Raw genomic sequence first — 3,940 nt, 5'->3', positions numbered from 1 at the left:
TAACTACATTCTGAGATTACTGTCCATCTACTTTCTGTGTATTTTGTTACTTACATGTCATCACCTCCATTAGAATGTGAGCATTTTGAGGGCAGGGGTTGTTTTAGCTTTTCTTTGTATCCCAAACCTGACATAATAAATAATCAATGCTTGCTGACTGACTGATCAGTCTTGTGAATGTTTCAAGTCAAATAACTCTTCCATTCTTTGCCCCATCACTGGTTTTCACCACCACCACTGCCTCTAAGAATCAGGTCTGTCATCCTTTGGGGAGACCCCCATTCCCATGAACAATGATCCTGGGGCCTCTTCAGGGTGGTGAGACTGGAACAAAAGGTCAGGTCAGAATCCTCTCTAAGTCAAATACTGACTCTTTCCTTCTAGTTTCCTTATCTGCTCCAGGATGTTTGCAAGGTAAATGCATCCTCCCTCCCTTCAGAAGCAGGTGTGAGGAAAAAGTAAAAGAGAGAAAGAAAGAAGAAAATGAGAGAAGAAGGAGGTGATGATGGCAGTGAGCATTGACGTCCTCTCTCTCTTGATCTCCAGGACCTCTCTGGAGCACTGCTAGTACCACCAGTTACTTGCCCCTGTTCTAAGCAGGGACTGGTGGGGGCAGCTCTCTTGTTTCTATAACTGTATGTTCTACTGCTCCTCACAGTTAGCATCACCCATCTGGCCATCTGTATTTATCTCTATTTACTATAGAGTTCTGAGTCCAGGGCTCAAGGAACAGACTCCAGTTAATTCTTGAGCTTCATCGAACTGATCACTGGTTTCTATGTGGCCATTAGAAAGCCAATTATTATATTGGTTCTTTCTTTCTTGAGTCCCCCCCAAGCCTTGGGCAGACGAAAGCAAAAGACTTTCTGTAATCAGTGATGGATATACCAGGGAAATGTCTCCTAGTCTTGTAGGACAATGTTTCAGAAAGCAGAGGTGGAAGTAGGAGGTTGGGTGAGATAATGAGAAAAGTGCAGTTTGGTCTCAAATTAGGAGGTGGGGTGACTTCAGCCCCAATAGGTTTGGGACTGTCTGAATGTGAAGACAAAATGCTATTGTAAGGGTAAAATAGAAGCACTCAGTTTTCTTAGATAGAATCATTTCTATTTTATTCTGTTCAGCAGCTTGAGAATGAAGTGAGGCTGTCTGGTGGAGTGGGTAGGACAGCAAAGCTAGCCACAGTCTTAGGGCATCCATCTGTGAGCACTGTCAAGGTGGAGGAATGCCAGGTGTTCAGTTTCTAGTTTAAACTGTGGATAAAAAGAAGAGAGAATAGTCAAAACCAAGACCATCTGCTCTTGAAACAGGGACACAAGCCGATCGGAACCTGGGGAACAGTTCATCAAGCCCTTCTGTCAGAGGGCTCTGGTTTTGTTTTCGTTTCTTTTTGTCTGTTTGTTTGTTTGTCAAGCCTGAGAGAACCAGAGATAAGAACAGGGTCTAGAAGAACTTCCCTGGGACAGAGATGAGAAGTAATGGGATGAATATCTTTATAACAATGCAAATGTTGTTGTTCACTTGTTTTCAGTCATGTCCCATTATTCATGACCCCATTTGGAATTTTCCTGGCAAAGATACTGGAGCTGTTTCCCATTTCATTCTCCAGCTCATTTTACAGATGAAGAAACTGAGGCAAACAAGGTTAAGTGACTTGCCCAGGGCCATACAGCTAGGAATTGTCTGAGACTAGATTTGAACTCATAAAGAGGAGTCTTCCCAACTCCAGGCTTGGCACTGTATGTACTATTGCACCACCTAGAAGCGCAACAATGCAAATACCCAAATGTATTTGTATATCATTCCTCCAATCTTGTACTATCATAGAATGTCAGAAGCCAAAGGATCTTTGAGGATATCGAGTCTATCTTCCTCATTTTAGAGAAAGAAACTTAGTTTGAGAGGGATGCGACTTGACCAAATTTACACAGCTAGTACTCAACAAAGTTGGAATTTGAATTCAGGTCTTCTGACTCAAAGTCCAGAGCCTTTCCCACTTCACATAATTACCTCGAATGGGCAACTATTCCTTCACTTTTCCATTACCTTTATTGGCAGAGTCCAGTGTTTTCTTGATTGCCTGGAGGAGCAGAAATGAACACTTTTTGCAGAATTTAAAAGTAAAATCATCCAAGTCGATGGACCAAATCATGGGCCCTCCCAATCTTGAGTTCTTCAAATACTGGACCTGAAGGAAATATACAGGGATGTGGCAGGGAGGCTGAAAAGAGCACCTAGTGGTCTTCCTAGGTCTCTGGGAATGACTCAACATTAGACTCTGGTTCAGATGAGGGAATGGGTTAATTTAGCAGCAAACATTTAGATTAGACAGAGAAAAGGGCGTCCTGGTAGGAAGGGGAAACTGAGGGAGCCCACAGACCCTACATCCTCAGAAGATAGGGTAGATACCTTCCTTTACTTCCCTCACTTTCTCCCCTACACAACAATGCTCCATGGAATAATTGAGCAGACACAGACACCAGGATTCAGGGACCATGGACCATACAAAGGGGACTGCTTCAATTACAGTGGCCTTGGAGATGGCCAGATGGGTGATGCTAACCATGAGGAGCAAAAATAGAACAGGTAACTATGGAAACAAGAGAGCTGCCCCCACCAGCCCTTGCCCAGAACAGAGGCAAGTAACTGGTGGTACAGTTGTGCTCCAGAGAAGTCCCTAAGATTAAGAGGGTGGGAACATCAATACTCATTACCATCATCATCACTTTTCTCTTATTCTCTTCTTTCTTTCTTCTTCCTCTTTTCCATCCTTCTTTCTTTGCTTCTTTCCTTTCTTTATTCCTTCTTTTCTGCTTTCCTTCCTTCTTTGTTTCATCTGTCCTCTCGTCCTTCCTTCCTTCCTTTTCTTCCTTCCTTCCTTGCTTCCTTTCTTCTTTGCTTCCTTTTTACTTTCTTCTCCTTTCTTCCTTCTTTGCTTTCTTCCTCATTCCTTGCTTGTTTCCTTGTTTCATTCCTTTCTTCCTTTTTTCTTTCTTTCCTCTCTCCCTCTTTCCTTCCTTTTTTCTTCTTTTTTCTTGATTTGTTTACTTTCTTTTTTGCTTCTTTCCCTTCTTTGCTTCTATTTTCTTTTCTCTTTCTTTCCTTCTTTCCTGCCTTCCTTTTTTACTTTTTTCTTCTTTGCTCCTTTCCATCTTTGTTGCCTTCCCTTGGTTCCTTTCTGCTTTCCTTCCTTCTTTTTTTCTTCTTTCTTTCCCTCTTTCATTTCTACTTTCTTCCTCCCTTGCTCTGTTCTTCTCTTTCTTCTTTTCCTTCCCCCCTTTCAATCTTCTATGCCTCAGGTCCTCAGAGGATTTTTTAACCCCACTATTGACCTTAGCCTAAAGAAACCACTGGAACTTCATCTTAGAGCCACCCTGGAGGCTTCTATGCCTCCTTTCTTTGCATTCTGAGTGTAGCCAGGGTTGCCTCATTGTGTCCATCACCTTGGTCACACTTACCTTGGTCTCCACACTCTCCACATCATCAAAGCCAACCCACTGGTTGCCCTTGATGGCATAAGGGACTTGCTGTTCTGGGGGTGTTTTTGACTGTGGCACCTTGTAGAAACTGGCATACCTAAGAGAATGGGGAGGAGGTAGGAAAAGGGTGGAGAAAGCAGTTAGCTCTGGAATCTTCTAAGGCAGAGATGCTTAGCCTGGTGTCCACAGATGATCATTGGATAGATTTCAAGGGGATCTGTGGATTTGTTTTGTTTTAATATTTTGATAATTGGTTTCCTTCATCACCTGATGTATTTCATTTTATGCATTTATATTATTTTGAGCAGGAACCTTGAGGCTTCACCAAACTCCCAAAGGACCCATGACACAAAAAAGGCTAAGAGACTCTGCTCTGAAACATTGTCCTATACCTAAGCAAGGACACCTGGCTATAGAATTCCCACAAGGGGCCACCTGAAGTAGGCTAGTGAAGGAGATCCTTC

General features: G+C 42.8%; 1 long non-coding RNA gene across 1 annotated transcript; it reads right to left on the bottom strand.

Annotated features, from left to right (window-relative positions):
- Positions 1-1,092: 1,092 nt before the first annotated feature.
- Positions 1,093-3,696, bottom strand: LOC114032897. The gene is made up of 3 exons (XR_003567893.1): positions 3,456-3,696; positions 2,044-2,185; positions 1,093-1,250 (listed from the first exon to the last, which is right to left on the bottom strand). It is a non-coding gene; the product is annotated as an uncharacterized LOC114032897 (long non-coding RNA).
- Between the last annotated feature and the right edge of the window lie 244 nt (positions 3,697-3,940).

The sequence above is a fragment of the Vombatus ursinus genome, unplaced genomic scaffold (assembly GCF_900497805.2).
Source record: "Vombatus ursinus unplaced genomic scaffold, bare-nosed wombat genome assembly UNPS02005865.1, whole genome shotgun sequence".
Taxonomy (NCBI): Eukaryota; Metazoa; Chordata; class Mammalia; order Diprotodontia; family Vombatidae; genus Vombatus; species Vombatus ursinus.
This window is presented reverse-complemented; position numbering and strand designations above follow the sequence as displayed.